Genomic DNA, 25,165 nt, shown 5'->3' with positions numbered 1-25,165 from the left:
TGATGCGTGAGCGACGGACCTTTCCGGAGATATGTGGTGCCCCAGCGTCTACTTTTTGCGCTGCGACGTTCAGATGTACTGCAAAAGGAATTATCCAAGAAGCGTAGATGAACTTGACGTTCAGAACGCGGAGAAGGCAGAAGGAAAGCAAAACAGAGGGTGAGATAACCTTTTTCTTTTACTGCTCACATAATGTTTTTGCGTGTTTTGAGCTCCTAATGATAAGAAAGAGTGAATCGCTCTACTACCAAGACATGTGAAGCGTTCGAGCCAGCACGAGCGTACATTCGAAGAGCCCCACAATTCCCCTCGTTGCAAGGTCACATGGGATTTTCCGGAAAGGTCTATTGCGCATTCAGAAAGAGAGATAGAGGGGGAGGGGGCTCTAGGAAGACGACAAACTGAAGCACTCTGTCTAGGCTTGAGAAAGGACAGCCTTGCTCTTGTCCGCGCACCGTCTAACACAGCACGAAGCACTAACTACTCAAGGTGCCCTTGAATTAGCCAAGTCACTCGTACAGACTCGAGGACTGTCAAAAGAATTTCCAAGGGTCTCCGAGTAAGGACTTGGCGGACCCACACACACTTTCGCACTAAATCCCAACTTCAAACAAAGTTTCTGGACCCCTGAGGATGGACGACTCCGCCTGCTCATCACAGATTAATTCTAAAGCTTTCCCCCGGTGGAAACTGAAGTGGGTGATTGAAACGCCTCGAATTCTACTTCCAGGCTAAGAACATCACAAGCTCCGCAAAGATGCAAGCCGTCCTCCAGACGTTCTGCAATAAATTAATCTGCGACACCGTACCAGCCATGCTCGCACCCAAAAAGCTTTCGGAAGTTGAGGTTGAGGAGATCATCAAGCGCCTCAATGAACACCACGACCCCAAGTCAGCGAAACTGCCCAGTTGGTTCAAATTCCATCAATGAAACGAACCAAACACTGACAGACTCAATTTCGGAGTATGTGGCCGCACTGCGAATAATCGCTGCCGACTGCAACTTCGGTACAGTGATGGCCACACCGACCACACCCTCTCCGGCAACGGCCACGACAGCCGTGTCACGTTCACCACGAGAGACTCGACAGGTCTCACAAGCCCCAGCGAGAGAATTCTCTGCTGTGCTACCGCTCGAAGTGATGCTGAGAGACCGATTGATTTGTGGCATCAAGAATTCCCACCTTCAATGTTCGCTAGTGGAACGGAACATCACCTACACTTTCTCATTGGAGACAGTCTGCCGCCAGCCAGCAACTCCAGATGGGGAAACAAGGTGAAATGCCCAGTTCCACTGCAACAATCAGTAACGGGGCGAAACAAAGAAACCCTGTATCCTTTGCACAGGTATGCGTTCACCTAATGAATACAAGCCCGGCTAAAGCCACGTGCAAATATTTCCACAAGGGGCACCTGGAAGAACATGTCTCCGATTTGAAATGTGTTGGAAGATGCAATCAGGCCTTAAATAAATGCGACTTCAAAATAAGCGCATAACACATGGAAGTTTAGCAGAGTCCTGCATCAGATAAGAAATCTTAGGGTTCAAGTAATGTGCAACAAAAGGGTCCAACCGTAGAGGCAACCTGAGCCAAGTCGCGACACAAAGAGGGCTTTTCGCAGCGGCACACTACGAAAAACTGTAACCGTGGGAGCCCACAACCTTCTAACAGACGACTCGTTTTGTCGTTTTAGACCGGCCAGAGTGAAGCTGTCGTTCACGTCCTTGGCAAGGACTGCTTTAAGGGGAACGGTTGCCAACACCGATGCAGCTACACTAAAATCGCTGACTACCACGGACACCCTCCCTGGGCAAGACGAGGAATGCCAGCAGTGCCCAACACCAAGTTTCACGTCCGTGTTTACAAAACGTAAGGTTGGTCTGCCTTCTGAGTTTGGCGACACTGGTTTACAGCGTAGATGAGAAATTTAGCCAGCTGCAGCATGACCCCAGCCACTCCTTCCGCGATTATAGACTTTGAAAAGATTAGCATCATCCAAAGTCGCGACGAGCGATGGACATAAAAGACGGTTCGCCACGGGGGTGACGGCGAGTACGTGTAGCAGCGGAGGGGGACAGGTTTTGTTCACTTCCGCGTATCCCCCAAAAGTATGTCACGCATCAGTTCCTTTAACCACCACAGCGGCTGCAGATCGGCAAAATATTTAGTTGTCTTTGCGATTACGCACCGGAATAGCAGTTTTTCAGGGCAAGGTGACACGTTTTTGGTCACTTGGGCATGGATAAACAATATAAAAAATACAAACTGCCAATTCCTTCAGCACTAAAATCATTGCACTACCCATTTAGCATGCATCACGCAGTAGTGATACATAACTGCACGCCAATACAATGCTCATCTAGATTGAAGTGAGCAGAGATGGCAATTGAACCTCAAATGCCTGGATTCTGCAGTCCAAGCTTCCTGCTTCGTGTGCTCAGAGCTGTGGCGCGCTAACACACTCAGCCGCCGACCCCCTCAGCAGCGCCTTTGAAGGGTTGTGAGCCTCGGTCCAGTCCCATGAGCTGACTGCTCGACCAATGTTGATGCTGTAACCCTGCAGGCAAAGAAATTGCTCGTGGTTGCAGACTGTCGCTCATCTGTGGGCTCAATTGAAGCTAACACAGCGGTGCTTCCAGGCCTGGGTCTGCGACTGAGTGAAACCCACCTGACATGGGTCCCCAGATGGCTGCCAGCTGTTGAGGCCTTTAGTGCAGTCTCACACTAGGCACACTGTCCTGCATGTTCCTCTGCAGGGAATGAAACCGCTTTCTTGGCCTCTTGACAGGCTGGTCACTTGGTGGCCGTCCGGCTGGCACCCTTTTGGAGCCCCTCGCCCGGATCTGGCATCCCCGGTGCCTTCGTGCTGCCGCAGTCACCTCGAGGCTCAACATAAGGCCGGTGGGGTCGTTGCCATTGGGCACACGATCCAGCTCGTCTCCAAGACCTTGCAGGCGCTGCAAGCTCGACTCCAGGCGCCAGTACACTTGTTCTCGTGCCTGTGTGGAAGGCATTGAGGCAAGCAATTGAGCAAGTTACCTCCTGTCTGTACTCCATCGCTACAAGGAAGGTCGAGCTGCGGGCTTTCGGCATCCCTGCAAAGCATGCACACTCGTGCTCGTAGCTCCAGCTTCTCTCCCTCGGAACGTGAAAGAAACGATAACTGTGGTGGAGGTTCAGACTTTGAGGCTACAAACAACTGCTAAAACCTCCTTTTTTTCCCTTTTTTTTTCTTCAAGTTTACACATACACGATTTACAAGCAAACCTGCTCGACATTATACATGCCTTGCAAGTGACGTCACGCTAGGGAACATCTAGGGAAGGACGGGGCCCCGCACCACCCGGCACCATACTGGTGGTTGACTTCACACCGCGTAGATGCGCTTACCAAGGCGTAGGATAACGCTAACGGCCCGGACAAGCGCTAACATGCACCATATTTTCAACACAGGTACCGTGAACTTAGGAAAACGTGCTGAGCTTATGATGATGACGTTTATCCAGTACGTGCGGAATTTTTCGGCATTGGTGCGATTGCGGAGCAGAAAGTTTCGAAATGCCGCCGACGAAGTTTTGACGCAAAGGGATATGCCGTGTCACCAAGAAAAGAAAAAAAAGCTTAATTGCGCGCTTCATAATTTGACGAGCGGCTCTAGGAGTCGCCTGTAGGAAAATTGTTACGATTTTGCGAAATACTGGCAAACAACGCAATGTTATCGTCATAACCATAACCCTGAGACAAGGATAAATCACAGAACGGACAAGAAACTCTCATTGTCTCAGTGTTTATATTATGATGTTTCCTAACCGGCTCGCCTGCATACTTTCGCTCCTTGCAAAGGTTATCGTATCGCGGACGGCACAAACCGATGACCCGGCGGCGGCGGTTCGGCGACCTTGCACACGGGGGCCGCCGCCGACCGATCGCCATCGGGCCGGGCTCGCGGCGCGACACTCGCCCGGATTCGGCCGGGAACCCCGAAGGTGCGCTCGAAGCGTGAAAACGGCGTTACGCAACGAAGGTCAAAGGCCATATACACCACGAACGAGCAAAAGCCGATGCAAAGGCGTGCACGAACGTAAACAACGGTAGAAAAGTGCCGCCGTTCGCCAGTATGAAATGCGTCCCGCAAACTCGATAATCCGCGGCCGCATCTCTTTCCTGCCGCTCGTACTTTTTCTAACTTGACGGCTACTCTCTCGTGGGGCACGCTGACGAAATGATCGGACGATCATCCGAGCGCGGCGCAGTTTACCATTGCTCTCGCTGCGAAGGGCCGTCGAGTCAACCACCAGCATGGTAGATACCGGTGTTCGACGTCATCATGTGACGTACATGCAAGGCATGTATAGTACAGTAGCATGACTGCGATTCTGGCCAGATATTGTTGCCGCATAGAAAACAGGTCCTGCCATTTGTAGACTAGTGAGCAACACACCAGGCTACCTAGATTGTGAATGTAATTTGGCAGGTATGTGAAGCTCAGAGAGCCCACTGTCACCGTCTTAGCATAGGTATATATACCAAGACGCTCCAGGAATTGCCACGGTCAATCCTAATGTCCGGCACATAGATGCATACCCATATGCCGGACGTTAAGATTGGCCGTGGGGATTCCTGGAGCGCCTCGGCATATATACCCATGCTAAAACAGTAAAGGCGGGCTCTCTGAGCTTCACATATCTGCTATATACATCCACATATTACACTGGGCCAAAAACGCTGTAGAAACGAAACAATTAAGCAACAACCATATGTCTTCAACTGGTACCGCAAACATGAATGCGTGGATGGCAACAGCCAGGAAATATGCACCACCTAAAATTCTAGGCGCTGCACTTGTGCACCTCCTAGTACGACCCGTAAGAACTGTTTGTGTTCCAGAAGTTTACTACTAGCGACCGGCAAAACGCTTTTGCAGTCTCCACCTGTGCAAATCGCCGTGAAAAGAAACAAGGAACTGGAGTGAACACGAACATGAAATGGCACACATATACTTGGGCAGGCTGAGCTCGGTCAGATCCTTGCACAGTCGGAGACGCCAGAGCTGAAGTGGAGGGCTTCTGGCATGTCGCTGGCTTCGGCAGTGTGCTGGCCTTCTGAGGCTTTTGCGGTGCAGCTGGCCGCGTCTGGTTCATTTGGCGAGTGCTGCCTTTTACGGAAAGGCATGAAGAACTCTTCGACGGGAACACTTGTCTACGTAGGGCAACTTGCTCAGTCGGTATCCATCCTTCGCGCTCCAACGATCTGGCAGGCCCAATAAAGTAATGATCGCCGCACCATTCAGCACTCGCACCAATAAAGCATACCAGAACTCTCTTGACTATCTGCAGTAATCATGCCACAGATGGAACGCCGCGAAGGATACCGCGAAGATTCGGGATTCGGTATGGTATCTAGTCACCCTAAGATTCGGTTCCTCCGGGGCCACCTTTAGCCCCAGTGTGCACAGACGCTTCCGACTATTCCTGCCCAATTCTAGCGAAACTAAAAAACGAACACCAGGCTATTGAACAAAAACAAATATGTGTTTGTTATTTATAGATTACAAAATTAGGTGAACATAAATCTAAAATTCTAAAATTTAAATATAAATGCATCTAATTTTTTTTTAATATCTGAATAAGAAACCCAAATTATTGTTTTCTTATTTTTGTTAGAATTGGAGGGAATAGTCGGAAGCGTCTGTGCACTTTGGGGGCAAAGATGGCCGCGGAGAAAACGAATCTTCGCAGTATCCTTCGTGGCATGATTACTGCGGATATTCAAGAGAGTTATGTTATGTTTTATTGGTGCTAGTGCTGAATGGTGCGGCGATCATTACTTTATTGGGCCTGCCACATCGTTGGAGCGCGAAGGATGGATACCGACTGAGCAAGTTGCCTTTCGGAGACAAGTGTCCCCGCGCAAGAGTTCTTCATGCTTTTCCGTAAAAGGCAGCACTCGCCAAATGAACCAGACGCGGCCAGATGCACCGCCAAAGCCTCAGAAGGCCAGCACACTGCCGAAGCCAGCGACATGCCAGAAGCCCTCCACTTCAGCTCTGGCGTCTCCGACTGTGCAAGGATCTGACCGAGCTCAGCTTGCCCAAGTATATGTGTGCCATTTCATGGTCGTGTTCACTCCAGTTCCTTGTTTCTTTTCTCGGCGATCTGCACAGGTGGAGACTGCAAAAGCGTTTTGCCGGTCGCTAGTAGTAAACTTCTGGAACACAAACAGTTCTTACGGGTCGTACTAGGAGGTGCACAAGTGCAGCGCCTAGAATTTTAGGTGGTGCATATTTGCTGGCTGTTGCCATCCACGCATTCATGTTTGCGGTACCAGTTGAAGACATATGGTTGTTGCTTAATTGTTTCGTTTCTACAGCGTTTTTGGCCCAGTCTAATATGTGGATGTATATAGCAGATATGTGAAGCTCAGAGAGCCCGTCTTTACAGTTTTAGCATGGGTATATATGCCGAGGCGCTCCAGGAATCCCCACGGCCAATCTTAACGTCCGGCATATGGGTATGCATCTATGTTCCGGACATTAGGATTGACCGTGGCAATTCCTGGAGCGTCTTGGTATATATACCTATGCTAAGACGGTGACAGTGGGCTCTCTGAGCTTCACATACCTGCCAAATTACATTCACAATTTAGGTAGCCTGGTGTGTTGCTCACTAGTCTACAAATGGCAGGACCTGTTTTCTATGCGGCAACAATATCTGGCCAGAATCGCAGTCATGCTACTGTTCTATAATGTCAAGCAGGTTTGCTTGTAAATCGTGTATGTGTAAACTTGAAGAAAAAAAAAGGGAAAAAAAGGAGGTTTTAGTAGTTGTTTGTAGCCTCAAAGTCTGAACCTCCACCACAGTTATCGTTTCTTTCACGTTCCGAGGGAGAGAAGCTGGAGCTACGAGCACGAGTGTGCATGCTTTGCAGGGATGCCGAAAGCCCGCAGCTCGACCTTCCTTGTAGCGATGGAGTACAGACAGGAGGTAACTTGCTCACTTGCTTGCCTCAATGCCTTCCACACAGGCACGAGAACAAGTGTACTGGCGCCTGGAGTCGAGCTTGCAGCGCCTGCAAGGTCTTGGAGACGAGCTGGATCGTGTGCCCAATGGCAACGACCCCACCGGCCTTATGTTGAGCCTCGAGGTGACTGCGGCAGCACGAAGGCACCGGGGATGCCAGATTCGGGCGAGGGGCTCCAAAAGGGTGCCAGCCTGACGGCCACCAAGTGACCAGCCTGTCAAGAGGCCAAGAAAGCGGCCTCATTCCCTGCAGAGGAACATGCAGGACAGTGTGCCTAGTGTGAGACTGCACTAAAGGCCTCAACAGCTGGCAGCCTTCTGGGGACCCATGTCAGGTGGGTTTCACTCAGTCGCAGACCCAGGCCTGGAAGCACCGCTGTGTTAGCGTCAATTGAGCCCACAGATGAGCGACAGTCTGCAACCACGAGCAATTTCTTTGCCTGCAGGGTTACAGCATCAACATTGGTCGAGCAGTCAGCTCATGGGACTGGACCGAGGCTCACAACCCTTCAAAGGCGCTGCTGAGGGGGTCGGCGGCTGAGTTTGTTAGCGCGCCACAGCTCTGAGCACACGAAGCAGGAAGCTTGGACTGCAGAATCCAGGCATTTGAGGTTCAATTGCCATCTCTGCTCACTTCAATCTAGATGAGCATTGTATTGGCGTGCAGTTATGTATCACTACTGCGTGATGCATGCTAAATGGGTAGTGCAATGATTTTAGTGCTGAAGGAATTGGCAGTTTGTATTTTTTATATTGTTTATCCATGCCCAAGTGACCAAAAACGTCAACTTGCCCTGAAAAACTGCTATTCCATGCTGCAGCTGGCTAAATTTCTCATCTACGCTGTAAACCAGTGTCGCCAAACTCAAAAGGCAGACCAACCTTACGTTTTGTAAACACGGACGTGAAACTTGGTGTTGGGCACTGCTGGCATTCCTCGTCTTGCCCAGGGAGGGTGTCCGTGGTAGTCAGCGATTTTAGTGTAGCTGCATCGGTGTTGGCAACCGTTCCCCTTAAAGCAGTCCTTGCCAAGGACGTGAACGACAGCTTCACTCTGGCCGGTCTAAAACGACAAAACGAGTCGTCTGTGAGAAGGTTGTGGGCTCCCACGGTTACAGTTTTTCGTAGTGTGCCGCTGCGAAAAGCCCTCTTTGTGTCGCGACTTGGCTCAGGTTGCCTCTACGGTTGGACCCTTTTGTTGCACATTACTTGAACCCTAAGATTTCTTATCTGATGCATTACTCTGCTAAACTTCCATGTGTTATGCGCTTATTTTGAAGTCGCATTCATTTAAGGCCTGATTGCATCTTCCAACACATTTCAAATCGGAGACATGTTCTTCCAGGTGCCCCTTGTGGAAAAATTTGCACGTGGCTTTAGCCGGGCTTGCATTCATTAGGTGAACGCATACCTGTGCAAAGGATACAGGGTTTCTTTGATGATTTCGCCCCGTTACTCATTGTTGCAGTGGAACTGGGCATTTCACCTTGTTTCCCCATCTGGAGTTGCTGGCTGGCGGCAGACTGTCTCCAATGAGAAAGTGTAGGTGATGTTCCGTTCCACTAGCAAACATTGAAGGTGGGAATTCTTGATGCCACAAATCAATCGGTCTCTCAGCATCACCTCGAGCGGTAGCACAGCAGAGAATTCTCTCGCTGGGGCTTGTGAGACCTGTCGAGTCTCTCGTGGTGAACGTGACAGGGCTGTCGTGGCCGTTGCCGGAGAGGGTGTGGTCGGTGTGGCCATCACTGTACCGAAGTTGCAGTCGGCAGCGATTATTCGCAGTGCGGCCACATACTCCGAAATTGAGTCTGTCAGTGTTTGGTTCGTTTCATTGATGGAATTTGAACCAACTGGGCAGTTCCGCTGACTTGGGGTCGTTGTGTTCATTGAGGCGCTTGATGATCTCCTCAACCTCAACTTCCGAAAGCTTTTTGGGTGCGAGCATGGCTGGAACGGTGTCGCAGATTAATTTATTGCAGAACGTCTGGAGGACGGCTTGCATCTTTGCGGAGCTTGTGATGTTCTTAGCCTGGAAGTAGAATTCGAGGCGTTTCAATCACCCACTTCAGTTTCCACCAGGGGAAAGCTTTAGAATTAATCTGTGATGAGCAGGCGGAGTCGTCCATCCTCAGGGGTCCAGAAACTTTGTTTGAAGTTGGGATTTAGTGAGAAAGTGTGTGTGGGTCCGCCAAGTCCTTACTCGGAGACCCTTGGAAATTCTTTTGACAGTCCTCGAGTCTGTAGGAGTGACTCGGCTAAATCAAGGGCACCTTGAGTAGTTAGTGCTTCGTGTTGTGTTAGACGGTGCGCGGACAAGAGCAAGGCTGTCCTTTCTCAAGCCTAGACAGAGTGCTTCAGTTTGTCGTCTTCCTAGAGCCCCCTCCCCCTCTATCTCTCTTTCTGAATGCGCAATAGACCTTTCCGGAAAACCCCATGTGACCTTGCAACGAGGGGAATTGTGGGGCTCTTCGAATGTACGCTCGTGCTGGCTCGAACGCTTCACATGTCTTGGTAGTAGAGCGATTCACTCTTTCTTATCATTAGGAGCTCAAAACACGCAAAAACATTATGTGAGCAGTAAAACAAAAAGGTTATCTCACCCTCTGTTTTGCTTTCCTTCTGCCTTCTCCGCGTTCTGAACGTCAAGTTCGTCTACGCTTCTTGGATAATTCCTTTTGCAATACATCTGAACGTCGCAGTGCATAAAGTAGACGCTGGGGGCACCACATATCTCCGGAAAGGTCCGTCGCTCACGCATCACGTAACTTATTGAACGCTTAAAACCGGTTCCTTTCGAGCAGGCTTGCTCCACGTCTTTTCACGATCAGCAACGGTGGCTCACACTCCTTTCCCTGGAACCGCGTGGAAAAATTGACGCTTCTCAGAACCACCAACTTACGTTGTGAATGCGTCCGGAGAGCGATTTAAGTCTATGCTGCTCTTCCAAGATGACATATTCTCTTTAGAACATTTGTGGACCAAGCAGTTCTAGTGTCAACTTCTATGTAGATGGGAATTTCAATTATTTGAACTTCGGCGATTGCTGCCCCTGTTCAATGAAGTTACGGCTCTGTCTTTGACCTATCTTATTCCAGACGATGACTGGATCCTGCTTTTGGAGAGTGGTGCTTGGACTTGGCCAACTACTGACGGCATGCATGCATGATGTGTCCGCTTCCACCACAGAAATGGCACGTTCAAAATTATAGCTACTTGTGCCGTGCGCAACATTTTCTAGCTGTACTCGGAAATGTCTTCCTTGCGCCAGGGTTGTGGCTTGGCATTGATGAACCGTTTCATGCCTTGTGTGGGTCGTGTTTGTCAATGTGGCGAACCTCTGCCGTCTCTGGAGCCCGGAAGTGTGGGGTTTCTCGTTTGTGACATACTCCGCAGCAATCGCAAGTTGTTGAGTCCTATCAAAAGTGAGATCTGGTGTGGCGAGAAGGTGTCGCCAAATGGCTTCCTCGCATACTCCATAAACTAACCGGTCGCAAAACGTATACGAAAATGATGTCTACTCGCAGTGGTGAGTGACACGACGCAGCACAGCAATGTAGTCAGGCACAGACTCGCCGGCAGCATTTGTTGAGCATGAACCGGTGACCTGTTACCAATGTCCTTAGCCCCAAGTCTCTTTAAAAGTGGAGAAAAAATAAGACTGAAAGAGGGGCATACACGGAGGGTTCACATGGGCAGCAGAAGACTGCACGCTTCATGTCTCTGTCCACAAACTCATCAGGCAGCAAGTTGAATTAAAGTCCAGCTGCTCTCTAACATGTTTTCATTCTTCTGATGTGAATGCTGGGTGCCTCGCCTGTTGTTTAGGCTCATTGCCACATGTTATGTACAAAAGCAGAGGTTACATCCATTCAAACTGTCTAGATTAATGAGAAGAAAAACACAGCTGCTCATTCGAACAAATACAATCGAACGTCTGCTTAGTGTCCAGGATTGTTGGGTGTGATTTCGGATCCGACACGAGTTTTTAAATATCTGCTTGTTTTGCAGCCGTGTTAGTTTTGGGCTCTTGCACACAAGTGTGATGTGCAATTCCGACATGGTGCAAATTAAGTAAGAACAGAAGAGGTTTATTCATTGTTTACAGTTGGTCTTTACAGCAGAAGGGCGTCACAAGTTAAGGCTGTTTCACACACCTGCAACTGCTTATGACAGGAATGGCTTGAAACCAGCTTTAAGTCTCTTGTAACTGACTGGTTGGCCACTCTGGTCATAAACTGTTGCAAGTGTGTGAAGCCGCTTTTACATGAATAAGCTATAGTAGCTTCCAAAGTTACGACAACTCTCATGTGCCTTATACGTTTGAGGCGACATGCCCGTTTGCTTTACCCTAGTTCTCGAGAGAAACTATTATTTACATTCGTCAACTTCTTTTAATGTTTATGTGAGCTGTTGCTTCTGAGTGTGAACTTGCCATTTTGCTTTACAGCTCATAGCCATATCGTTCCCACGTCTTCATTCTGTTGATTTTTGCAGGTATGTGCATCATATGAAGGCCCCGGTTATTTCAAAGGGACAGAGGAAATAGCATTCTTTGAAACCAGCATTTAGTGCAACTATATATTTCATGTGGTGAAATAAAAACTTCCCGAGCTCAAAGTATTCACTCGTTTTTTCTCTTCATAGTTCCACTGGGCATGCGTATCGTCATATTCGTACCTCCACCATGAAAGGTTCTCCAATGGCACGAGTGTTTCTGACGGTACTAAGCTAATCCCTTAACCACTTCCCGAATTCGCGGTTCGAGCGTCGAGCAGTTGTAGGCATAGCTGCATCTATTTTTGGACGAGGGCGCCGCGGCACCGCTAAAAGGCAAGAACGAAGATTTGCGTCGCCGTGAGTAACGGTGATGCGACTTTACAAAGCTAATCCCTTCACCACTTCCCGGATTCGCGGTTTGAGGGTCGAGCAGTTGTAGACATAGCCACATTTATTTTGGGTCGGGAGAGTCGCGGCACCGCTGGAAGGCAAGCACGAAGATCTGCGTCGCCGCGAGCAATGGTGATGCGACGACAACGTACAGGCGGAATAAAAATGTTGGCGATACTTCAAATTGAGCTTGGGGGTCAGCGTAAGCGTTCGGGACGACAGGGCATATTTTCGTATCGAAAAAGGCAAGCGCTCATGCATGCCATGGTTCACATCCACCCCGTCGGCGACGAACCTGCTCAGCAAGAATAAAGTCTACACCAGCGGCGACATCGAGAGAAGGCTCGACTTCGGATACTAGCGGTAGGCGTTGGTAGCTTTGCTCTTATTAAGCGATGAGTTGGGAACGCTAATAAAAGTACTTGCGCCTTTTAAGCACTCCTGCAGAAGCACGATCCGAGACGTCGCATACTGCGGGCGTCGCATAGTTGCGTCAACAAGTGTTCAGTCCCTCGCGGCACCGCGTTCACAGCGTCTCAGCCGCGACTGCGTCGACCGCGTAGGCTTCCTGTTTCAAGCGTTTGAGGCTTCAGCCGCGACTGCATCGACCGCGTAGGCTTCGCGTTTCAAAGTTTCAGGCGGCGGGTGCCATGTTTGCCTCACCACAGCAGCGCGAGTGACGTCATGTCACGTGACATTTCACAAACCAATAAAACAACTGGTTTCGTTATGGAGCGGAAGTGACGTCATGTCACGTGACATGTCAAATTGCTTTAGCGGAAGTGACGTCATATCACGTGACAAGGGGGCGTGGCCAGGTGCTGTACGGGATATGGTTTGCTTATACGCCGCCCGGGGTGGGTCGGATGTAGGTGGGCTCCCCGGAGAGGCGGACGCGTCCAAGTCATGATCCCGCTGGGTGTGCCTTCGGCAAATCATCCTTGAAAGGCGAGGGAAAGCCGTCCACAAGGGAATACGGCTTCGCCTTCGCATCCGGGACGCGCCCCCACATGGCGACGTCCCACGGCCTGCCTGAGTTAGGCCTGGATAGGGACGCGGGGAGCACGTTGGTCCCATGCCATTTATGTGTAGTTATTGCGACTTGCTGCTTTCAATACAGGAGTTGACTGCATCACATCCAAACCGTGCACCTTCCCCGAGAAGGTATGCCTGTTGTTATTATCAGAGTGCGAGTGTAAAGAGGAGCTTTACGCATCCTCAGCGTTGGAGGGAATGCCGTATTTTCACGTTCAAGGTTGAAAGCAGTAAATGTTGTGGAAATGTTTTGTTTGCCCGGAGTGTGTGATAAAGGAGGATAACACTTGTAAATCAGTGAAGGCTTTGAAAATTTTTATGTAAAGGATCAGTCAACAATTCCTCCCCAAGAAATTGTATAAAGCGGTTTGGAAGCTTTCGTTTTAATTTTGCAATCATATTCGCGTCAAAGCGAACGTACGTTACATATCACTGTTGAGAAAGCCCCCTGCAATGTACCGCTACACCGTGTGGAAGAAGGTTCTGCAAAACGCAATCTGTGCAAATTACGATGCGTTGAACTATATGCGTTCAGGGCACCTGGACTAGATATACAGCAACCGCGCCGATTAATAATTTTTTTTTTTTTATGTCTAACTGAAAGGAGTTAAGTAATTTGGATCTAGATACACAACCCAAAAGGAAGGTGAGTGTAAGGATCGACGAGAGCTCCGCGGGTGGGCCGTTAGCACCAGGGAGATTTGGCTGGGGGGAAAGCGCTGTTGTAAACACTTCCCTTGGCGGGCGACCTCGAGAGACAGGCGTACTTTACGACGCGAGGTTCGGAACGCGCGTTTTCTGCCGAGAGAATCGGAGGGTACGTTCCGGGCCGGGAAAATAAAGTTACACCATGCACCACCACCAGAACGCAGTGGCTCTGGCCGGCGCTGTTTACACGGCGCGTTTACATCGGTTTAGTCTTTCTCGCCCGAGTGTGGGGGGTCGCGGCAGAACGGCAACGGCAGACCGCGTCTGGCAGAATGAATTGCGGGATGGCTCACTTAGTCGGCGCTATCCACACTGGGGTCGGTTGTCCGTTTCGCCATGCGAGATATGGTTTTGCTTGCATCTGAAACAGCCCGACCTTTGACCGTGAGATGTACGCAGACCGCGGGTTCCCACCCAGGAATATAGGCAATTCCCACGTGGCGAGAAAGTGAGCCGATTGGTTGGTGGTGGGAAACGCCTGTCTCACGACGCGTCGAGGATTCGCCGGCCTGCTAAAAGGGGACGGTCCAACGAGTGACTTTGATGGGAAACTCAGCAAGTGAGTTTAGTTCGTGCTGGAGCTCGAGAGCTGTCGCTCCGTAATCGAGTCCGGTCGTGGGATTCCGAGGGACTTCTGTCCCCGTAATCGGGACGTAATCCCACGAGCCAGCCAACTCCCGAGCTTGGATAAGCTAACACCCGACCACCTCCTTCCCAACCCCGTACAGGGGAAGTTATCATTTCGCAGTATCATTTATCTTTGTATTTTCATTCACTAAAAAAGTATTAAATTGGTTATTGAAAAGTAATCCCCAAATTCAACTGGATTAGTCGTCGACGGCCAACGGAAGCAACTTCGTCTCCGGCAAGACCCGCCCAGCTTCCCACAACGAAGCCCGTCACCCCATCCGGACCTGGCAGTCCGGACGGCGCAAGGTGACCGAGCAACGAAAAAACCCGTACTGTGAGCAAAAGAAGCTGGACCTCAAAAAATACTGCATCGTCATTAATATTATCGTCTCTTCGAGTGCTTTGCCCGTGCTCAAAAGAGATCGTCTGCTATTTTCTGCCATCGCTGCTGTGTTTTCCTTTTGCCCTAGCCCAAGACGAAGCCAATCCCCATAGTATCCAGATGATTATCCCGGCCGTTCCACAATCGAGTCGCCCATCGTTTACTCGCGATGTCACGTGGTATGACCCGCTGACGTGGGAAACAGGTTACTCGGGTAAGGTATGGAACATAGCCTCAGCGTTCGCGCGTATGGCGCGTTTTTACTTGATTTACAAATTGATTAACACGGGCGTTTGGGGCTGTGGGGATCGCACGCTTGGCTAAAACTTTATAAACATGCACCGCCTTGCAATCGAGTTAGTAAATGCTCGGAATTATACTTCAGTGGATAAATTGCTCACTTAACACGCGAACTGGTGCAGCCACATTCCAAGGGCAAGCCGACCTCATGGTGCCGAAAGAAATGCTTTCACATTCAAAATCATTTCTGCTAAATGTTCTGATTATAGTTTCTTTGCTCTAAATACAAATAAGAAGTTACTGATATATTGTTTTAAACGTTTATTTTAAATAAAAAGCCTGCATCGTTTTAACAAGGTAATATGAAATAGGTTTTCGTATCGTTTCGGTTTCAGCTGAGCCCCTTGATGCGCATCTGAACTGGGGTTGTTGTGCTATATGTGCCGTGTAACACGAGAAAACTTAGTTGAGCTCAACCAGACTTGTACCGTACGCATTACAAGTAATCAAATTACTTGTAATCGATTACTTTTTGGGGTAATTTTGTAATCAGTTGATTACTTTTATTAGGCAGTAATCACAAGAGTAATATGATTACTTTTTGAACTAATAAAATTACTTGTAACCGTTACAATTTGTCCACAGCACCCTCCCCCCCCCCCTGCACATGCCTTTTTTTTATGAAATGACAAAAATAAAATTTGCTTTTTTTTTCAAACGGAAAAAAAGAAAGATTTTTGCGGAGCTGCAGGAAACGAGGTCAATCTCTTTCTATGTACAGTTTCTGCAAAATGTCCGTTTTTTTGTTTTTTTTCGAGCTGGGACTGGGAGTGGGAAGCCCCAGGTAAGCCACTGTGCGTGACAAAGGCCATTCAGGGCGAAGTTTAAGGAAGTAGAATGTAGCTTTGTGAGTTCTAGGGAGCCTTCATAAGCATACATGAAGGCACCCTAGTGAGTCCTTCGTTCAAACTAGCCCCCTCTCACACACACACACACACACACAGAAATAAAAAAAAATAAAGAAAATCCTGCTTAGGGTACCTACTCGCAGCCCGTAGGAGAACCAGAACCGAAAAATGCCTAAAGCGGATGCAAAATATAACAAAGGTAGTTGAAATACTTCCCCATTGCCCCTACGTGGTCTTTGTGACAAGCAATGTTTCGAGCTGAGAAGTGGTCGGGGCGATCTTTTCCGCTAATGGATACTACACATGATCCGTTTCAAGTCCTGGAGCTGCTGCTCTTTTGTGTAACATGCGAGCTCATCCGCATGTGAATAATAAAATGAGCGACGCAAACTTTGAGCGACAACCCTTGCTCAAGCTTAACAAGATCTAGAACCCCCTCCGCTCCCCCCCCCCCCCACACACACACACACACTGGCGAACGCCCAGACTTGTACCGTACGCATTACAAGTAATCAAATTACTTGTAATCGATTACTTTTTGGAGTAATTTTGTAATCAGCTGATTACTTTTATTAGGCAGTAATCACAAGAGTAATCTGATTACTTTTTGAAGTAATAAAATTACTTGTAACCGTTACAATTTGTCCACGGGACCCCCCCCCCCCCCCTACCCCACCGGGCACAGCACAAGCCTTTTTTTTATGAAATGACAAAAAAAAAAAATTGCTTCTTTTTTTTTTTTTTTGAACGGAAAAAAGAAAGATTTTTGCGGAGCTGTAGGAAACGAGGTCAATCTCTTTCTATGTACAGTTTCTGCGGAATGTCCGTTTTTTTTCTTTTTTTTTCGAGCTGGGAATGGAAGTGGGAAGCGCCAGGGAAGCCACAGTGCGTGACAAAGGCCATTCAGGGCGAAGTTTGAGGAAGCAGAATGTAGCTTTGTGAGTGCTTCGTTCAAACTAGCCCCCTCACGCCCACACGCACAGAAATAAAAAAAATAAAAAAATCCTGCTTAGGGTACCTACTCGCAGCCCGTAGGAGAACCAGAACCGAAGAATGCCTAAAGGGGATGCAAAATATAACAAAGGCAGTTGAAATATTTCCCCATTTCCCCTACGTGGTCTTTGTGACAAGCAATGTTTCGACTTGAGAAGTGGTCGAGGCGATCTCTTCCGCTAATGAATACTACACATGATCCGTTTCAAATCCTGGAGCTGCTGCTATTTTGTATAACATATGCGAGCTCATCCACATGTGAATAATAAAATGAGCGACGCAAATTTTGAGCGACAACCCTTGCCCTTGCTCAAGCTTAACACGATCTAGAACCCCCTACGCCCCCCCCCCCCCCCGCCCCCCCCCCCCCCCCCACACACACACACACTGGCGAGCGCCCAAATCATTAAACGTCTTCAAACGAATTTTATGCTTGTGTCCGCATTGTGAAGGTGCAACGACCACGAAGAAGGAGCCCGTTTTTCTTCTTCAATACTTGTGCAAATGTGAAATATAGGTTAGAAGTAGTTCAATGCAATGAGCGCTAAAGATATGTCTTCACACAATAAAGTAATCGGAAAAGTAACGATTACTTCTTTAAGTAATGTCCAATTACTTTTGCCGTCGAGTAGTCAAGTAATCTAATCGAATACTTTTTATCCAACAGTAATAGTAATTGTAATCGATTACTTTTTTTTTGTAACGTGTACAAGACTGCGAACGCCCAAATCATTAAACGTCTTCAAACGAATTCTATGCTTGAGTCCGCATTGTGAAGGTGCAACGCCCACGAAGAGGGAGCTAGTTTTTCGTCTTCAATACTTGTGCAAATGTGAAATATAGGTTGGAAATAGTTCATTTAATGAGCGCTGAAGATGTGTCTTCAAACGATAAAGTAATCGGAAAAGTAACGATTACTTCTTTAAGTAATGTCCACTTACTTTTGCCGTCGAGTAATCAAGTAATCTAATCGAATACTTTTTAGCCAAGAGTAATAGTAATTGTAATCGATTACTTTTTTTTAGTAACGTGTACAAGACTGAGCTCAACGAGTTGGGGGATGCCAACGATCTTTGGCTTAATGATAGTTGAGAGGGGTAGTGTATTTAGGGTATTAAAAGGACCATTAAATGAATTTCAACTTCTTCCTCAACTTCAATTCTCAACTCGAAAGCGCGAAATGACTAATCCCGTGGTTGTGCCGTGCTTGAGCACGTGATGCGATGACTCCAAACTTCAATCTTGTCGGCACCCATTGCCAACAAACACCAATTAAAATATTTGTCGACGAGACAGCGAGGCAGCCCAAAGACCTTTAGGGAGGTGCAAATTTGGCGTGCGGGAAAAGCGTCTATAGCCAAGAAGCTTTGACTAAATAGAACGGACCTATGTCCTTACGTCAGTCAGCGGGCTAGCTTAAGTATAGAGTAACACACCTGCACCTCCAGCACATCTGAATGCGTGTAGAGAAGACTCTCGATCTCCGGCGGGTAGATGTTCACTCCTCCTCGAATGATCAGATCCTTGATGCGGCCCCGGATGGTGATCCGCCCATCTTCGCTCATCGTGGCCTCGTCCCTAAGTCACGGAGGTGGAAAAAAAGTTGGTTGAATAAGAGGAAACATACGTGCCTAAGTCAACTAATATTACAGTGAATTTTAAGGTTACATTCAACCAAGCGTCTGGTGTTCAGTGTCCTGTGTCCTGGATGTCGGATCAAGGAAAAAACCGCAGGATTTAGTGACATGTAGAACAAAAATATTTTATTATCTCCTACCACCAGCTGATAGCGTTTTCAGACAAGGATATTGCCGGCAAGTGGCAGTAGGTTCCGTTCCACGTAGAAGCATCTTAATGTGTTTGTGTTTCAAGAGCATTAAATGCGCCCATATGCGCGAAGTCCATCCAGGCAATGTGCTGTGTTAACTGATCGGTCGTTAGATACCTCGCATCAGTTGTTAGTAAAGCCCACCACCCCAAGGGGCCCAACACGCCCAGGGTTATTTGGTGTGTAATTTGCCGGTGCTTACAGACGTTTTCTTTTTCCCTGGCCGATTCTCGGGCCTCTGGAAGAGATTGATCGGTGCATCTTATAATGCCTGTCCAATCGCCGGTTGCCAGCTATCACCACAAGGGTGCGCCGTTTCACCATGCAAAGCAGAAAGCACGAACGACGTGAACAACTTGATTAAGCCTCCCCCGTACGTTCATGCATTGATGAGTGCAGTTGAAGTGTTGAGGTACAGAGAAAGGGGGTTGCCGGGAGAGATGTGGGCCTCCTCCAGGGGGCAATTCGCACCGCGGATTTGGGAGATGGGAGAACCAATGACGGTTAAAGGGGGAGGTGGTACATGTAAAAATTAATTGGATTTGCTAAAAACCGAGGTAGGGAGTAAGGAATGAATAATGTTGTTCTTGTCACTAGGTAATTGTTCACAAACGTTCTGAGTCCTGCTTCTACTAAAATGATCATCAGGTCCTTGCAGCCTTGAGCGACTTGCGCATGAGGACCCTCAGAAAAGAGCTTTCCAGAAAAGGTTTGTCGGGAGATCATCATAATCGCCACCGCCGCCGGGTGAGCATGGACTCTGCCCGCCGCTTCCGCGCGCGGACCCTCTCTCCACCAGATCGCGACCAGACACGACACGACTCACACTTGCTTGTATTGCTATGCTAGAATAAACCTACGCAGTTCAATCAATCTTTTCTTGACCATGACATGGTGGCAGCGGTCCTAGCAATTCAGCGGCTACAGTTCTCCACTCATTGAAATTGATGCCATGGTCCAGTCTGAGCAGCAACCAGAAGCAACGGCTCCAACGCCAGCCTTGAACCCATCTGTCATCACTCTCCCAGAGAAGCTCGACTTCCGCCGTCCAGACGACTGGCAACCCTGGATCGCGCTATGGGATCGCTACCGAGTCATCTCGGGACTCAGCAAGCAAGACAGCGCTGCTCAGGTAAATACTCTCCTGTACGCCATGGGACGCGAAGCGGAGGACGTTCTAGCCCCTCTAAAGCTCAGTGACGAACGAAAGCTCGACTACGACTGCGTGAAGAATGCCTTTGAAAAGCATTTTATTCCACGGCAAAATCTTCAAGCTGGCAGAGAGATGCCAATATCGCGCCTTGAAAGACGATCTCATCCTTGACCGACTCGTGGTAGGCCTTCTTGCTACGGCTCATAGCGAGAAGCTGCAACTCGACGCCGCGCTTACCCTCGAGACCGCGGTTGCTGCAGCGCGTAGCTCAAAAGCAGTCAAGCAACAATACAAAGAAATGCGAGGTACGCAAGGTCAACACGGCGCCGCCATCGACGAACTGAGCTCCGCACGAAAAAAGAAAAACTGGAACAGGAAAACAACGCCGAAGGCTCGTCTAAAAAAAGGCAAGGAAGGTGTCCGCCAGCCATGCACATGGTGTGGCAGTGCTTCGGTTCACACCAAGACGACCCGTCCGGCATCCGGTCAATTATGCAGGTCGAGTGGAAAACAAGGCCACTACGCTTCCGTTTGCCTGTCTTCGAAACATCAAGAGAGACCAGGTACTTCCACAGCAGCTCGCCCAGCTCGTCGCACAGCGGAAGTGGAAAGGTGTACCCCGGCGAACTTAAAGACACTTCAGCTCATGAAGCTGGGAGAATCACCCCGTCAGTGAACGGCATCTCGATCACATTCAAGGTCGATACGGGCGCCGACGTCACTGCCATCGCGCCGCGCGACTACAATCGCGAAGTGATGGGCCCTCTGCGAAAGCCGGAAAGAGAACTTCTCGGTCCTGGTCATCAGAAGCTTTCGACCGCTGGACACATCCAAGCTCCTATGAAATGGGGCGGTCAACAGGTTCAAGAGGATGTTTCCGTAGTTGCAGGTCTACAAGAAGCTCTCCTCGGAAGGCCCGCCATCTGATCTCTCGGAGTACTCCCGCAGCTCCTCAACGTCAGTGGTGAGACAAGCCGCACAGAGGACGTCTCCGAACTACTTGCCAAGTACCCTCAGCTGACTTCAGGGCTTGGACAGATGAACGCTGAGTACAAGGTGGTTCTTCGACCCGACGCGAAGCCCTTTGCTCTTACGTTCCCAAGGAGGGAGCCACTGGAGATGCTACCGCCTGTGCAGAATGAGGTTTCCAATATGCTAAAGCTCCAAGTCATAGAGCTCGTCACCGAGGCCACAAAGTGGTGCGCTCTGATGGTCGTCGCAGAAAAAGCAGATGGCAAACTGCGCATTTGCGTAGACCACACCGAGCTCAACAAATACCTCGCCCGAGAGCGGGTAATCATGCCCACCGTAGACGAATGTCTGGCGAAGCTCTCCGGTGACACACTCTTCAGGAAGCTCGACGCTCGAGCTGAATATTGGCAAGCACCTCTGTCAAAGGAATCGCAGTAATACACGACATTTCTGACGCCTTTCGGACGCTTCAACTTTTTCGCCTTCCTTTCGGAATCTCGACCGCACCAAAGTTTTTTCAGCGCGAAATGCTAAGAGTCCTTGTGGGAGTGGAAGGCCAACCTTGCCTGCAAGACGATATAATCGTCTGGGAAAAAGTACGGGCTGAGCACGACGCGAACCTAGTTAAAGTCTTTGAACGACTCAGCAAAGCCGGCATAACACTCAACATCGACAAGTGCGCCTTCCTACAGCAGGCGGTCAAGTTCCTAGGTCACATCGTTTCCGGCAAAGGGGTCAAGCCTGATCCTGAAAAAGTAGAGGCGATCACACAGATAACACCACCATCAGATGTGAAAGAACTGAGATCGTTCTTGGGGGTGGCAAACCACCTTGCCAAGTTTTTGCCACATCTGGCACACATAACGAAGCCAATGCGGTATCTCCTCTGCGCCGACGCTGCGTGGCTCTGGGGACCCGACCAGCAGCGAAGCTTTGAAGCAGTGAAAGAACCTTTAGCCATAGCGCCAGTTTGGACGCACTACAATCCAGTATTTCATAGTCTCAGCGGACGCATCATCTTACGGAATTGGTGCGGTCTTGCTACAAGAGACCGACGGTAAGCGGATGGCCATTGCCTATGCATCGTGCTCTCTCACTGAGACGGAGCAACGCTACGCTCAAATCGAGAAAAAAAGGCTCACGATCACATGGGCATGTGATCACTTCCACATGTACATCTTAGGACTGCAGTTTCACATTGAGACAGACCCCACACCGCTCGCTCCCCTGATGACAACAAAGCGACTCGACGAGCTGAACCCACGAATGCAGCGATTCCGAATGCGCCTGTTCCAGTACGACTGCACCATAAGACACGTTCCAGGAAAAGCAATGTACACAACCGACGTGCTCTCACGCAAGCAGTTACCCGACACAGCCTCTCGTACATGGAAACTCAACACCAGAGAGTACGAGGTCCTCACGCTGGAACAGCTTCCAGCCTCCCAAGAAATGGTCGATCGCCTCAAGAACGAGCTACAGACAGACCCGGTAACGCAGAAGATAATCGAGGACACCCTGCGGACATGGCCGGATAAAATGACGCTTCCTCAAGGAGTCCGCCAATTCTACGAAATCTCTGGCGAACTAGCCGTACGAGGCGGACTGTTGTTCAAGGGCAATCGGCTCGTCATACCGGAACCCCTACGCTTCGAAATCCTGGAGACGCTTCACACAGGTCACCAGGGTGTGTCCAAATGCGGCGCCAGAGCACGAGAATGAGTCTGGTGGCCAGGCATTGGGCTCCACATCGACAGCTTCGTCCGAAAGTGCCCTGCTTGTCAAGAACACCGAAAACCAGGTCAACCGCTGTTTTTGACGACTCTACTGCCAAATTACCCATGGAAAGTCGTCGGCATGAGCCTTTTCGTACACAAAGGCAGTACCTACTTGATTGCTGTCGATTACTATTCAAATTTCTTGGAGCTGGAACCTCTGAGGCGGACGACGACCAGGGACATCATCGCCGTCCTCGACCCAATGTTTGCACGATATGGAGCGCCGAATATTCTCTGAACAGACAACTAACCGGAATTCGTCTCACGCGAATTCGCAGTGTTTCTGAAGAAATAGGGAGTGAACAAATCAACGTCAAGCCCGTACTACCCACAGAGCAACGGGGAAGCCGAGAGGACAGTCCAAACGGCTAAGCAACTCCATGGGAAATCGACAGACATCCACAAGGCACTGCTGGCCCAGCGGGCGACCCCGGGAATCGAAGGTTACGCGCCAGTGGAGCTATTCATGGAACGAAGACTGCGCACAAACGTGCCAGTAAAACCAATATCTCTCCAACCTCGCTGAGACACCACTGACTTTCGCTCCAGAAATGTCTTATACAAGGAGAAGATGCGGCAACACTATGACGAGCGCCGCAGAACACGTGAGCTCGACACCATTCCACTTGCAACTGCGGTCAGAATTCTGACGGGAGCAGCGTCTTACAGCCACCTTCTAGGGCCAGCTCTTCAACCCCGTTCCTACGTGGTCAGACGATGACCTACACTAGACGGCGAACAAGAGGGCACCAGCAACCGGCCGTGGTACCTACCGTCAGAAGGAGTGGACGTATGAGTCGTCCACCTGACCGCTTTGGGGAAGTGTGAGTGTTGTTCTTCCAGAGTGGGGGAGGTGCCGGGAGGTCATCATCATCCCCACCGCCGCCGTGTGACCCTGGATTCTGCCCGCCGCTTCCACCAGATCGCGACCAGAACCGGCACGACTCGCACCTACCTGTATTGCTATGCTAGAATAAACCTGCGCAGTTCAATCAATCTTATCTCGGCAACTACAAGGTGCTCCATCTGAGGCTCGCTGACTCACCAATCAAACGAGTTAAGAGATATAGGTATTAAGGAGTGCTGGTGGACGATCGAGTGTCGTGGAGACCGTAAGTCAGGAAAATTATTATCAAGTGTTGGAGCCTTCTCGGTGTTCTTCTGTGCTTGCGGGAACATACCCGCGGAACGCCACAGCGCGCACTCCTCCAGCTCTACCGAGGCATCATTCTTTCGCGAATGCTCAACACTCTGCGACATCTTAACATTAAGCCAGCACAGCAACGGGAAATGGAAACACTGCACCGTATGATACTTAGAATATGTGTCGGACTACCACGCGACGCCAACAACGCCGCATCGTTAGTCGCAGCAGAAGACGGGCCAGTCCTTTGTTGTGGCGATGAGCGAGTCAGTCGCCATCTTGCGCGTGTTCACGGTGTTTCTTCTGGCAACACTTTACTTTCAAACATCAGTTGTCGCCCAAACTCAAGGTTTGGTCACCTGGCGAGTCTGCTCAAAGATCTTAGCGGGCGACCCGAAAACATTCCTCGTCCCCCTTAGCCACGTTTAGGCCGACCACTGAACAAATGCGAAATACTTCTTCCTATGCGAAGTAAGGCTACGGCTTCTGAGACAGTTGCCTGCCTTCTTGCGCAAAAACGCCTCTATAGCGATTACGAAGGCTGGACTGAGGTACATATTCCGGGGGTTGCTGACGGACGACCTCCGTGTCAGATACTTAGAAATCTACAAAAAGCGGAAGCATCCTTGATGCACCGCCTACGAGTTTACTGTGCGAGCACCGACGTGTCATTGACCCATACTGCGAAGACCGTGGGGTTCAAGAGGCTCTTACACACGTGGTTTTTGTGTGTCTCGAGTATGACGAGGAATGAAAAGTTATTTTTAATTGATACTCCATCACTGCCTTCCCTGTTCTAGCACTCTTAGTGCTGTTTTTGGCGTTTGTCGTGGTGGCTGTAGGGAAAAACCTGACGGAGCTGTCATTTCACGAGACCACAAGCAACAACCGGGACCTTGCAAAAGTTGACTGAAGCTCATTTCGAAGAAAGATTGCTTCCCAAAGTTTACCTCGTGCTACTCAACAGCATGTGGTAGGTACCCTTCGTGCACCCTGCTGAGGCTTCACTCAAAGCTTATCTTGGATCAGGCATCCCTGGCGTCAAATCTGGATCAGGTAATGTACCCTTCAGGGTACTCTTTTGTTGGTGCTTGACTAGCTCGCAGTGCTTACTTGCTCTCATCTTTCTTACGCACCTCGTGGCAGTGACGGGCGCCTGGCAATAGGCACAGTGCGTCATTACAAAACTTGAGCCACGGCACAGCTAACACTTTCCACTGCTTAGGTGCTTTGTAGCGGTTGGAACCCCAAAGGACCCTGCCGCTGAAATTCCTCTTCACCTTCTGCTCTTCGCCTGGTCCTTGGCCTTAGAAATAAAAACTTTCACTGTTCGCTGTTTCCACACTGTGAAATTCTAAAAATTCGTCTCTTTGATTTGTAATTTGTGTATGGTGATACCTACCGTCCACAACATCTATTACCTTTTGGACACTTCCTATGTCGCTGCTCACCCGCTATAAAATCTAGGTTCCGAAAGTATTGG

At 49.4% G+C, this 25,165-nt stretch overlaps 1 pseudogene; it reads right to left on the bottom strand.

The window, feature by feature from the left end:
- LOC120849831 overlaps positions 1-25,165 on the bottom strand; it is a 396,720-nt pseudogene that overhangs the window by 15,494 nt on the left and 356,061 nt on the right.

The sequence above is a fragment of the Ixodes scapularis genome, unplaced genomic scaffold (genome assembly GCF_016920785.2).
Source record: "Ixodes scapularis isolate PalLabHiFi unplaced genomic scaffold, ASM1692078v2 PGA_scaffold2__306_contigs__length_199485367, whole genome shotgun sequence".
NCBI lineage: Eukaryota > Metazoa > Arthropoda > Arachnida > Ixodida > Ixodidae > Ixodes > Ixodes scapularis.
This window is presented reverse-complemented; position numbering and strand designations above follow the sequence as displayed.